The sequence below is a fragment of the Diabrotica undecimpunctata genome, unplaced genomic scaffold (assembly GCF_040954645.1).
Source record: "Diabrotica undecimpunctata isolate CICGRU unplaced genomic scaffold, icDiaUnde3 ctg00002977.1, whole genome shotgun sequence".
NCBI classification, from domain to species: domain Eukaryota; kingdom Metazoa; phylum Arthropoda; class Insecta; order Coleoptera; family Chrysomelidae; genus Diabrotica; species Diabrotica undecimpunctata.
The window spans coordinates 3,182-17,080 of record NW_027314178.1 but is presented as its reverse complement, the minus strand read 5'-3'; the positions used below and the strand labels follow the sequence as shown (position 1 = coordinate 17,080).

General features: G+C 35.3%; 1 pseudogene; it reads left to right on the top strand.

The window, feature by feature from the left end:
• Positions 1 to 1,839: 1,839 nt before the first annotated feature.
• Positions 1,840 to 13,276, top strand: LOC140432137 (PHAF1 protein CG7083-like; annotated as a pseudogene).
• The last annotated feature ends 623 nt before the right edge of the window (positions 13,277 to 13,899 follow it).

The window sequence follows — 13,899 nt, the reverse complement described above, 5'->3', positions numbered from 1 at the left end:
ACGCGCTATCTCAGAGTCACGTGACATCTGCTGCTCTGGAATAGTTAGTGTATAGAAATCTACCAGTTGAAAAACCAACTCTTCCTTGAAAGATGTGATGGACATTTTACTGTTGCTTACTTTTCGGTGAATTATATAAGCGTTTAGAGTAGCTGATCCTAGAAGGAGCTCGATCGCTATTTTACGATACCATTTCACTGATTTTCGTAATTCTGTAGAGTAGGACTTTATTTGGTCAGATATATCTAAAAATTCTTTGCTCATATTGCAGTCGATATCCGAAACTGACTTTTAAACTATTTCTCTCTAATGGACGTCTACCATTTCAACAGTATGCTTTTTACGTCTATGCGTTTGTCTTTCCACACCTGTGTTACTCCCATCCACATAATCTCTTCTTTCTTCAATTTTACACCTGTCACTTCTTTCGGATTAAGCTTTCTGTTTTGCCTCTAAGGTTGTCACCAAATTTGTATTTTTGCTTAGAAAACTATGTGCTAATGTCACGCTAGTATAAAAATTAGTTTAACGAAACATAAAACTATCTAGAACTGACATATTTTCGGTCTTTTCATTTCCACTTATAAATTTGTAGATCATAAGTATATTCTCCGTGTAAACAGAGTTTGTATACCTTCACCTCGAACTTATGTCTCTTGTTTTTGATGTACTGCCTAAATTACAGTCGGCTGCTAAACTGAACTACAGTTTCGTCAATGCAGAACTACTACTCTTTGAAAATGTTATACCGGCTCCTTCAAACGGGGTGATAGTTTATACAGTCGAAGCTCTTTAAAACTCTTTTTATTGTCACTAAAATGTAAATTGGCAAGTAATCATGCAAAACATTTACCTGACGGAATACACTTCACTATGTTTTCATATAATGCATCTTTGCACTCCCATCTACACAAGAATGGCCAAAAATGTCTGTGGTATTTGTATTCACCCACTTATTCTTTTTAGCTTTTGTACTGTGACCGCCTATATTCAACATCTGATGACCGTATGTTTCTTGCACAATCCACTCAATAATATCGTCTTTCACAAATAGTTGAAAATAATCAGAGGCTTTTTATCATCCATCTCAAAAAAGCTTTGATACCAGAGTTTTGAACACTAATGTAATATTTGTCAAGTTCCGGCCATGTACATTTTTCCATATCAAGGGGGTGTATTATGATCACTCGCAATGTTATCCTCCTCTGTAGAACTTTTATCATCTGGCAGTCGATCTTTTAGGTACTGTTGAGTTTTGTGATGTTGAAGGTACATTTTGTAAATTACGTTGTATTTTTGGTCTTTTGCTTTCAGGAACATTTTTGTTTCGAAATGCAAGGTATAAAATAAACAATTTTCGACAAGGTTCATTCTTGTCATATACGGGAAGCAAGTTTGCATCACATGGTTCTCTGAATCCAAACTATATTTGGATTACGAGATTCATACTTGCTTCTAAATTTAAATAATTCGAAAAAAACAATAACACTGTAATATTTTGTGTTCAAACTAAAGAATAACTATTTCAAATACATAAACTAATATTGTAAACGTAAATATTTTGGTCCACTCAGTTTTGTTTTAAGAATTTCGAAACGCTTTAAAATCAAACCTTAAACTGACTTATGACTAAAAGTCGATTTATCATTAACAGGATATTTATTAAAAGGTGTATTATACAGGGAACTTTCAAAATATAGTAACATACTGCATAGTTTTTTTAAATTGGGATTCATTTTCTAAAAATATTAATCGGTGCATTAAATTCTTGGAGCAGTGTATTTTGTTACTCTAAATTTTATCTTGACGATGTAATTTACAAGATTGTTTATTTTTTAGAAACCATTAGAAGCCGATTTAGTTATCAATCTTCCACATGATGGAATTAGACTGTTTTTCGACCCAGTTTCCCAGAGACTTAAAATTATCGAGATTTATTCAATGAAATTTGTTAAGCTGAAATATTGGTACGTATTTTAAGGTTACAAATGTTCAGTAAAAAACGATTATAAATGGATAAAGTAAATGTCATGTTGTTGTTTTAGTGGATTAGAATTTAATTCCCCAGAAATTTTGCCTTCTATAGAACAAATCGAACATTCCTTTGGAGCCACTCATCCTGGTGTTTACGATTCAGAAAAACAACTGTTTATGTTAAACTTTAGAGGACTTTCTTTCTATTTTCCCGTAGAGTCGAAGTTTCAGTGTGGTAAGTATATACTATATCAATTCTAGGTGATAAAATAGAAGTTATATCAACAAATATTTCGTTCCCGCATTACCAGACTGTACGCTCATGAAATACTGACGATTGACATTATAACTGGATTGTGATCGTTATGTATATCAGTTCCAGGGTATGTTTTCGTAGATCGTATGTACTTCTTAAAGGTGTTATTGAACAAAATGAAGTCAATTTGATTTCTAACAATTCTGTCTTTTCTGTCTTTTTTGTAAAGAACACTAGAAACAGAAAAAGCCCGGGACCAGTTCAACTGCCCATTGTTATCCTTAAAATAATAGAAAACGAGTACATGTATGTCCTCTTAAAGCTCTTTAATGAAATTTATCAGTCGGGTGACACACCCAATGAATGGTTGACCTCAACATTTATTTGTCTCCCAAAAAAGAAAAGTGCTAGAGAATACACTGACCACCGTACCATAAGCCTGATGTCTCACACACTTAAAATGTTTTTAAAGATCATCCATGTATATGGATATTGAAGAATCCCAATTTGGATTCCGTAGAGGCGTAGGTACCCGTGAAGCTCTCTTTGCATTCAACGTACTAATCCAGGATGCTTGGATATAAATCAAGATATGTACGTCTGTTTCATAGATTACAACAAGGCTTTCAATAAAGTCAGCCACAAAGAGCTAATAGACTCTGAGATAGCGCGTTACAATACAATGACCTTCGAATTATAACAAATCTATATTATAAACAGCAGGCACACATCAGAAGAGTTCGAAATTAAAAGAGGAATGTGACAGGTGTGTGTATTGTCACCACTACTATTTAATGCACACTCTAAAGAAATTATGAAAGAGCTCTTGAGGGAGAAACAGCAGAAATAAAGGTCAATGGAACACCACTTACAACATTAGATATGCAGACGATATTATCATAATAGCAGACAACCTCCAAGACCTCCAAAAGCTAATGAACAAGATAGTTGAGTATGGAGAAGAATATGGATATCAAATAAAAATATAACAACTAATTAAAAATAATCAAAAAACTAATATATGAGGGTATCAAAAACTACAGTTGAAAACTACAATTATCTTGGCACAATAATTAATCACGCAAACGATTACTCCAAAGAAATCAAAGTTCGAATAGAGAAAGCACGAACAACTGCAATAAATGAGAAAGGTACTTGGTGCAAGAGAACTGAAATAGACTTGAGAGTTAGGCTGGCAAGGTGTTTATTTATAAGATATTTTCTCGACTCTGCTTTACGGGATAGATGCATGGACACTTAAACGCGTCGACTACTAAAAAGTTGGAAGCATTTGAACTGTGGGTGTGTAGAAGAATCCTGAAGATATGATGGACCGAGCATGTAACAAACAACGAAGTCATGGGAAGAGTCAACAAAAGAATGGAAATATTGAAAACCATCAAGACACGAAAGCTGCAATACCTAGGGCATGTTATGCGTAATGAAAGATACAAAATACTTCAATTGATTAGACAAGGGAAAATACAGGGCAAGAGAAGTGTAGGAAGGAGAAAAAATCTCATGGTTGCGTAACTTGAGGGAATGGTACAGATGCACATTAATCGAACTATTCAGAGCGGCAGCATCGAAGATCAGAATAGCCGTGATGATTTGCCAACCTCCGTCGCGGAGATGGCACGTAAAGAAGAAGAAGAATTATGTCCTAGGGTTAATAAAATAGATTTGGACTAAGTCTATATTTATTTCTACAACCCTTTTAAACGGGACTTCCATGTGCATCCCATTTTCATACAAAGACTTTCATACAAAGGACTTTCATACAAAGGACTCTAAGTAAGAGCTGCAAACGTTTCTTTGTATATGAACGTATGATCCTTATTATTGGTGATTATTAGTCTCTCATGCATAAGGTTTATATTTAAAAATACGTTGAAGAGATATAAGGTTAGAATAATTTTATGTTTTTATAGGTAGTACACACAACTTGGGTTCTTTACAGTTCCAGCAGGTAGTTCTCCATTGGTATCTCGTCTTGCTATCTATAGTGGTGCCGGTGTTGAACCGGCATTTGCTCCCGAACTACCATTACATGTTACTATGGTCAAACTGTATCTCAAGAAAGCCTCCGTGCTACGAGGAGGTCTTATACTAGAGGAATAAAACTCCCAACTATTATCAGGTAATTATGATATTATTTGTATGAAATACTTTACATATTTAAAATACACTTTAAATTGTATGCCAACCGGGTGCGGTTTTCTGTTTCTAAGGACTTAGACAGACAATTTTGTGACAAAGTTCGCGTTTCGACTAGAAGCGATAAAAATCCTGTATAAAATCTCAACTAGAGGACTTTTAATCCTGTTGAACCACATCAGTGTTTGGAATCACTACACCATGGTGAAAACTCTTCTGTAGTCAGCCCGAACGTAGGTCCCATGAACTCACGTATGACGTAAGAAAACCAGTAGATTTTCAGAATCGTATAACTATTAATTACCCATTTATGGTGAGAAGAATGTAGAAGAAATTGGAAGCATCCAAAAGTAAACCCATTCACTTATATGAAGAACGAAAAGTTACCATAAATAAAAAAAAATCCTGAAACAATAAAATATTGTTTTAGGATTTAGCAAACTAAAACGAACAATTTTACGGTATGGGAAATAATAATTACCTTGTACAATGGATTTAACCCACAACCGATGTTTGACTGTTTTAAACAACAACCAATTTTTTTAAACCCTTCTCTCTATTCGGATTGCCGAATTAGGCCTCTCCTTATTCTCGACATCTCTGTGTTTTGTAAGACGTTTCCACATCGGTCCTGCAGTTCTTTTAATATCGTCGCTCCAGCACATTTTCGGTTTCCTCGTGGTTTCTTTATTCCATCGGCCATCCTTAAGACGTTCGTTATGTCCAACCATTTCCATTTCAGTTTAGCTGCCTGTTCGACAGCCTCTTTCACTTTGTTCTATTACGAATGTCTTCATTGGTTTTATGGTCTTGAGTGAGATACCCAGCATCTGTCGTTCCATAGGTCTCTGAAATTTTCTGATCTTCTCCATGTTTATTTTAGTGAATGTCCAGGTTTGAGCTCCATATGTAAGTACCGGTAGGATACAGGAATTAAACACTTTGGTTCGCAGTCTTTGAAGTATATTTTTATTTTTAAGTACGTATGTGAGTCTTCCGAATGCTGCTCATCCCATTTTTACACTTTCTGCTTATTTCGGTAGTCTGATTTTCTTTGCTTGCCTTGACATTTTGACCCAGATATGTATATTCATCTACGTGTTCTATCTCTGTCCCTTGGATGTTTATCATAGGTTTGTCATCTGTGTTTGACATTAATTTAGTTTCAGTCCTTTTTTTAGGAGTGTGTGTGTAGGTCCTCAACATCATATTCAGTGCATTCTACGTGTCGGCTATTAGTACTACATGATCTGCGTATCTAAGATGGTTCAAATATCTTCCGTTAATAGGGATTCCCTTATTTTCCCAGTCTATTGACTTAAAGATATCTTCTAGGGCAGCTGTAAATAATTTTGGAGATATTGTGTCTCCTTGTCTTACGTCCCAGTTGATTATTAATGGTATTGTTTCGATTCCATTACCCAACGTCATCTATCATTTCAGCTTGTTCGTATATATTATGTATTAATATTCTGTACCTGGAGTCGATCCGGTGTTGACTAATGTTTCTTCTATTGCCCACAGTTCTACGCTATCAAAAGCTTTTTCAGTATTCTATAAAAGCCAGACATAATGGGAGATTGTATTCGTTAGTCTTTTCTATTAGGATTTCAAAGTATATATATATATATATATATATATATATATATATATATATATATATATATGGTCACAGGTGCTGTACCCTTTTCTAAATCCGGCTTGTTTTACTGGTTGATATCCGTCAAATTTAATTGTTAACCTGTTTGTAATAAGTGAAATTGGTCGATAATTTTTCAGGTCTGGGTGTCTCCCTTTTTGTGTATTAGTAGTGTTTTAGAAGTATTCCATTGTTCGGGTATGTTGCCTTCGAATAGACATTTATCAAATAGTATTTTTAGATATGTGATGGCTTCTTCTCCGCCTCCTTCAGCATTTCTGCTAGGGTTCCATCGCTTCCAGAGCTTTATTCCTTTTTATTTCTTTTACTGCTCTTTCTGATTTCTTCGTGGCTTATTCGGGAATCACTTCTGAGTTGACATTTGTTATCTGCCTCTTCAAGTTCTGCTTTGAGAGTTAGGGGGATCGTTTCTGGAACGATACAGATCGGCGTAGAATTTTTCAATTGACTTTGCTACATCGGATTTACTTTTTTCTAATTTCCTTGTTCATTTTTAATGGTATTATGTTTTTCTTTCCTAGTAGACTTGTTCATCTTTGCATAAGGACCTTATATTTAGAGTTGCGATGTTCAATCGCAGTGTGTGTATGGTTTTTAGCGATTTCTTGCTTCCCCAGATTCCATGAAGCTGTCCTTTTTTCTAAAGGAGTGGGATTTACCATTACTGTATGGTCTACCCACCTGGGGACCCATTCCTTTTGTTCTAGATATATTTGCCATATTCCTGTTAGGAGGTTTTTACTCTGAGATAGCGCGTCACCACGCTGGCTAGACGGGTTGGTGAGTGATTGTATACAATCCCTAAAATCAAGGGATCCACTTCCGGCATCCACACCGTACCGAAGGTATTCTTCTGCGCCGTGGCTGCCGTTGTGGACTTCATCCATGACCCTGGATAAGGGACCCTAAGCAGGTACTAGTTTCTCGTGTCAGGAAACACCTGGAATCTGCGGAAGGCAGTGATTGATTCATTTTACCTGGTAGGACTATCCAAAGGAGTTCCTACTCGCTACCCTTAAAACCCTTAAACAACAACCAATAGAAGACAGAAAATCCGTTCTTAGTGGTCTATAGAAAGTAATCAATATTCCTTTTTTATTACAGAAAGAAACGGTGTATAGAGGTGGCAATTAATATATTTTTGTAGAGGCTCTTTAACTGTAACATTTTCTTCTGAAATTCCTATTTAGGTTAAATTAAATATAAACATGTTTCTATTTTTAATATTAATTTTTATCATATTTTTATTTTTTTGTGTTTTTTTATATTCAGGATTACTTCTACCTTGGCCCATAACAGGTAATTTGGACTGAGTGTGGTTTTTTATTTTAACCAGTTTTTGCGTTATTTAGCTTTTACTGACTTCTGTTTTATTCTTTTTTTTTGCCTTGAAAGGAACATAATAACATAAATATTGAATCGATAATATACAGTACACTGTATCGGAAAGAATTATTAAGGTGGGTATGCGATCGGATTTAAATCTGGGCTGTATGGTGACCAATAAAATCTTTTAAATTGCACCTCATCAAGGTAACCATTTACTATTCTAGCGACATATTAGCACGAATGTCATATCCAATATGACCGGCAAATGGTAAAATATGATCTTCCAAAATGTTTTCAATATAAATGTCAGCTGTCATTCACCCAATCACCTCCACAAGTTTGGCCCCATAGCACTATGCCATCATCACCAAAAATAACGCTCTGTATGAGATTATGCTCTGTATGGCATACCGTTCGTGAGAAATAATAAATATAGTCTTCTGCAGGTCATCATGCAGGGTAGAGTCGATGGCAAAAAGGGAATAGGTAGAAAGAGGAAGTCATGGCTGCGATATATTCGAGACTGGACAAACATGACTGTAGACGAATTATTCCACGTTGCAAAAGACAGAGAAGCTTTTAAAAATGTGGTCGCCAACCTCCGTTAATGGGGACGGCATAGGAAGAAGAAGATACCGTTCGTCAATTCTTCTGTAGACGAAGTTTCGTCCATATTGCTTCTATAACTGAATTCTCGACTGATCTGTGAACAAAACATTTTTCACAGCTCGATAGTTTTCTTCTTTATTCTTCTTCTTCTTCTTTTTATGTAGACATGACTCTCTGTTTTTCAATGTACCTCCAGTAAGTTGTCGTTCCATTTCTTTCGTGGTCTTCCTACTGATCGTGTTCCTATCGGGGAACCGTCTCTTGCCGTCTTTACTACTCTATTTGTTGTTATTCGGCTTATATGATTGTTCCATTCTACTCTTCTATTTCTTACACTTGATTTTCTCCACCTTGCATCTACTCTGAGATAGCGCGTTCTAGATATGTCCCATAGTGTCTTACCATCAATTTTTTTAAGTGTTTTCATCTCTGCTGTTTCTAACATCCTTTTTGTCCTCTCTGTGTCAGGTCTTGTTTCTGCCGCGTGTGTCATTATTGGTCTGATGATTGTTTTGTAAATTCTCCCTTTCGTTTCTTTCCCGATATTTTTATTTCTCCATATTGTTTCATTCAACCAGCCTGCGGCTCTGTTTGCTCTATTCACTTGATCTTTCACTTCAGTTTCGAGCTTTCCGTAGCTAGATAATGTGATGCCTAGATATTTAAACTCCATCACTTGTTCTATTATCTGACCTTCCAGCTTCAATTTGAATCTTAGTAAATTTGATGGTGTAACCATGCATTTTATCTTTTTTGGGGAAATTAACATGTTATATTTTCTGGCGGTTATATTAAATTGGTGCAGCATACGTTGTAAAACATCTTCACTTTGAGAGAGTAGTATTGCGTCGCCTGCATAGCAGATTATTTTAAGTTGTTTTTCTCCCATTTGGTATCCTTTTTTAGTTCTTACTTTTTTTATTATTTCATTCATAATCAGGTTGAACAATAGAAGACTCAGGGAACCTCCCTGTCTTATTCCATTGTCAGCATCAATAGAGTCGGTTGTTCCTCTTCTACTTTTACTTTTATTGTGTTGTTTTGGTATATATTTTCGATCGTTTTGATTATTCCTAGAGGTATCTCTCTTGCGTACAGTAAGGGGATAACGTCTTTTAATTTGGCGCGGTCAAATGCCTTCTTAAGATCCACGAAACATAGATAGCTCGATTGTCCAATTAACAGATCCAATTAAAATATTCCATATTTTTGTCCATGAGTGTATTTTTAGTAAATTTTAAGTACTTGGCTCAAGAGTACGAAAATAAAGATAGATTCTCACTATTCTTCTAATATTCTCAGTATATTATATTACATTAAGCAAAATTTCTAACAGATCAAGATTATCATTTTCTACCAATTTGAGTATTTCAGGATAAACTTGGTCAGGTCCAGGACACTTGTTGGTTTTTAATTGTTTAATGGGATATTCCGCATCGATTTTTAGAATCGGTGGGCTTTCAATAGGTTGTTCGTTATTGATATATAAAAATTCTTTCACTTTCTTTTACATATTAAAAGAATAATGCCACTTTTCTAATTCTTCTATTTCTTTATATTTTTCTCTAGTCATTTCTCTTTTGCTTCTTTTATTTTCTCTCGTATTGCCCTACTTAAACGTTTGTATTCTTGGATTCGATTGTGTTTTTATTTTTAAATTTTATTCTTTCATCCATCATGTTTAAAATGTGTGATGTCATCAAATTTTTATTGTCCTTAATCGTGTTTTTGGAATTTCTTCCAAAAACTACGAACATATATATTTATCACGAAAATTTGTTATATTCTGCAGGATCCCATAACAGATTACCGGATTCTATACGGCAGGAATTCGAAAAAGAAGTTTTACTCGGCCAGTCCGCGCAAGAAATAGCTACAGCCTTAGGAGCCCCATCAAAAGTATTTTTTAAGAGTGAAGATAAAATGAGGATACATAGCCCGAACGCCCATCGCAAAATTACTGCCATTAGAAGTGATTATTTTTTCAATTATTTTACCTTAGGACTGGTAAGTAAATTATATAAATTATTTTGTTTTTGTTAACTATTATTTATGTATTCCTCGGGTAATAGATGCGGTCAACGGGAAATTAATTTGTTCCTTACAAATCTTCTTTGCCTTCTATTAAGTAAGGGTAGCCTTTGTTTACGGAGCTGTATTCTATTTCTATAACTTTCAACCTGTTCGTTAAGATCAGTGGGCATTGCTTAGAGGTTTATTACAGAGTGAGCATCGATAATCCACGCTGCCTTTTAGGTATATTACCAACCTTGAACCAAATAGGAGAAATATAATTCCCAAAAGTCGCTAATAGACAAACGCAAAATTTTTAAAATGCCACAAACTCAAAAAAAAACTGTTTACTCCAGACTAATACCGAGCTGTGCCGATGAACCCTAATTCTAATTTGTTATTTAGCTGGAAAAGCCCATCGCCACATACAAAATTAATACATCGTAAGATCTAGAGAGCAAGATGTTCCATTCATTATAATGTGTGTTTGTTTGTTAAGAAGTGAAGAATATGGAATCTAATATATTCTTCGTTTTACAAAGATCATAAACTCTAATTACATTAATAATTATTGTCTACAATTCACACGGATATCGCTTACAAAAACGCTTTAATAAACACGCTAATACTGATAATCTAATAATCAGCGGAGGGACAGATCCCGAATTTCGCGCGATAACACGTAATTCCAGAAATTACTGCGACTAGAATGTCGATAGTAACGGTGCGTGGAACATTTGGATGAAAAGAGTATTTTGTAACACAACATCGTTCCCTCTTTTCATGTTTTCTGCCCCTAACAGCATCTAAATGGACCAGGTCGATGGATTTTGCCTTTCATATGGACAGAGTCTCTTCATGTGGACGACCTTCGGCTTAATTCTTGGCGTCAGTTGCTCTCTATGTACAAGGCCGTCTATCTTCTTAGTGTTCAGGTACGGCCCCTCCGACGGCCGTTGCAACTTGAGGCTCAGACCTTTCCTTCTCATTGATTTTTAGAACAGACTGCTCCCATGTTGGAAGCTTCGGTAGGCTAGCAGAAACAGACGCATCTGTTTTTCCCAGTGTCTCTGATTTTCATGTACAAACAGGGACAGGTAGTTTTTGATGGTCTGGTTGTGTCTTTCTACCATGCCGTCGGACTGAGGATGAAGCGCTGTCATTAACGCCTCGTTCTTAATTCCCATCAAAGCCATCATAGCCTTATAAATTTCCGATTCGAAGTTACGTCCCTGGTCGAAATGAAGCAGAAGTGGAGCTCCATGTTGGAAAACGACATTCTCAAGCAGGGTCTCATCAATTGTGATTGCTTCTTAGTTGGGTAGTACTTCTGGCCATTTGGAAAAATACTCCATAGCTACCATCCAATACATGTTACTGTATTGTAGAGTTTTCCTCTAAGTATCATTTTAGGTCCCTTATATACACATAGGTCACATCTTTTGAGCCATTCTTATACATATTGCCGACAGTTAACCCAGTAATACCTCTTACTAGAAAATAGGATCTTGCTGTGGCATAGTCCCATGACACTGTGGTTTAGCTCCGTTGTTCAGCCACTCAAGGACTAGTTTTTGTTCTGGATATATCTTCTGCTCACGGACTAGCTTTACATTATTACATTACAAACACATACATTTTAATTACATTAATTATTATCGTCTACAATTCACACGGATGTTGCTTACAAAAACACTTTGCTAATGCTAATAATCTAACGCCAACTTGGCGGGCTGATATAAACAGATCATCTGTTTTAGAAATAGTCAGTGGAACAACGGAGGCAGAATTTCGCGCGATACTACGAAATTACAGAAAGTTACCGCGACTAGAACATCGATAGAAACGGTGCGTGGAACATTCAGTTGAAAAGAGTATTCTCGGCTTCTTCATAGCATATGATCGCAATTAGGGGCATGTAAAACAACAATATATTAAAAAAACTGGTACTATTTCTTTATAATCATAAATTATTTTAGGATATTCTATTCGACGCGAATACGAACACAGCGAAGAAGATAGTGCTACATACGAATTATCCCGGTCATTACAACTTCAACATGTACATGAGATGTGAATTCGAGCTCACGTTGAAGAACGTCGAAATCAGTGGATACACTCACTGGAACGATATTTGCACAAAGCTAACGCCCAGTGAAAGGCCAGTAGTGTTGAACCGAGCAAGTTCAACCAACACAACTAATCCTTTTGGAAGCACACTGTGTTACGGGTATCAAGATATCATTTTTGAGGTAAGAGAATTCGTTCATTATTTAAATATAAAGCTGTAGTTCGAATTCATTTAAAACGCGACAGGTTATACTAAACAGATGTAGAAAATATTTTTACCGTGTAAAGCCACAGTTAATTTCTGCAACAGTACTGCAGCCAGTTTTTATTTCTTTCTGTAACTTGCATTCAAATATCAAGTTTTAATCAAGCAAAGTTCTACTGGAAAGTTTCGAACTTGGATTTGAGGTTCGAATCTATAATAGATTAAGAAGTTAAGAATACTGTGAGATTACAAATTAAGGGGTTAATTTGTGATTGAACATCTACCTCTAAATATACAGTTCATTAAAATCTTGTATTCTCATCATAAAAATTGGCCCTTCGAGCCGAATTCTAGCATAAATAGTACAAACAAATTGTGAAATAATTTTAATGTAACACATAGACTTGTTGGCGTTTTATATTATGTTGAGATTCTCTAATCCATACTATAAGAAGACATTTAAAAAGGAAATTTGTATCGTTTTCAGGTGATGCCAAACCACTACATAGCCTCTCTAACTTTATACGGGGATGGTATTCCTTATGAAAAAGAAAGTTACCACGCGTGACAGAGGCTCTCCGCCACTTACCTCGTACTCACAAACAGGTACTGGCAGCCTCACCTTATTTATAAATGTATTAAGGCTTAAAACTTTCATCAAATATTTTGCCTAATTGTAACCGTTTGGGAGATCATTAGTCTAATTTTAAACTGTTCACTTTTCGTACTCTTATGCTGTTTTTATAAGATCTACTTGTTTTGTTATTTATGTAAGGACGTACATATGTTAAGTTTACCATTCTGCCAGTGTGGTATCTATAATTTGTCAGAGTATATATAGTAATACATACATACATAATATATACATAAGTATACAGGGTGTTTCAAAAAAAGGTAACCCCGTCTCTAGGGTAGGTAAAAAACTGAAAAATAATTGGGGTTTGCTTAGTAAACAATTTTTGTAACGCCATCCGTTTTCAAGATACAGGGCGTTGAAGAAAAAAAATTTACGCATTTTTTACGATTTTGTCGAAACCACTGGCAACATTGTAATGAAATTATATACGAATATGTTTTGGAAGCTGATACATCCCATGAATTTGTTTTTATATCTGGTTCTCATAGAGGGCGCTAGTTACACGGATCGTACTAAGTATTAGTCAATATAACTTTTTTAAGAGTATAATTATTAATCAAAATTTCAAGTAAACTTAAACATCATTCAATTTTACACGAAAAAGGTACTCTTGGTAAAACTCGATACTGTGTACCGTTTTCGGAATATTTTGATTTGAAAATTATGAAGTAATAATTGATGCTGGTATAAAATAGTTAGTAATTAAACAAAACTCACAAGAAGAAAATTTAATTAATGACTAAGAACATAAAATAAAATTCAATTACAGTAAGTGTTCAAAATGTCCTCCGTTTTCGCGAATACACAAGTCTATTCTTTTTTCTAAAGATTCCATTAACCTTCTAAACGGTAGGGGATCAGCTTCATTAAATTGACGTTGAATTCTTTCTTCCAATTCTTGGCGTGAATTTACCTCTGTAGCATAGACTTTTTCTTAATATACGACCAAACTGCGTAGTCCAAAGGGTTAAAATCGCATGACCGAGGAG